This window comes from Buceros rhinoceros, unplaced genomic scaffold (genome assembly GCF_000710305.1).
Source record: "Buceros rhinoceros silvestris isolate BGI_N320 unplaced genomic scaffold, ASM71030v1 scaffold25672, whole genome shotgun sequence".
Lineage (NCBI taxonomy): Eukaryota > Metazoa > Chordata > Aves > Bucerotiformes > Bucerotidae > Buceros > Buceros rhinoceros.
In genome coordinates this window covers 2,985-3,424 of record NW_010398678.1, presented here as the reverse complement: position 1 = coordinate 3,424, position 440 = coordinate 2,985, and positions in this window count along the sequence as shown.

The window sequence follows — 440 nt, the reverse complement described above, 5'->3', positions numbered from 1 at the left end:
GGCCCCAAAGGTTCGTCTGTGCTGCCCCCGTGCCCCTGTGGCCATGCCCAGGGCTGCAGGAGGGGCCAGGTCCCCCCACCCCCGCTGACGGGGAGCTGTGGCCCCAAGAGCACCGCAGGAGCCAGACTAGCATGGGCTGAGCATCAAGCCAGCACTTTGCAGTCCCAACCCTGCCACCCCCTTGTCCTTTTTTTTTTTTTTTAATATTAAAACAACAAATTCACATTCCAACAGAAGATGGAGTTGCTCTCCTATCCTAGAAGTGGCTGGAGAAAGCCTGGTTCAGGAGAAAGCAAGCCGGGGCTGAGGTGCAGAGCTGTCCTGTGGCTCAGAGGGGCCGGGGAGGTGGGACAGTGGGGCTGGGAAGAGGATGGAGACCCTGAGTCCTCTCAGGCCACTGCATCCTCTCCTTGCCGCCCTGCAGGGGGGAACATCGGCGG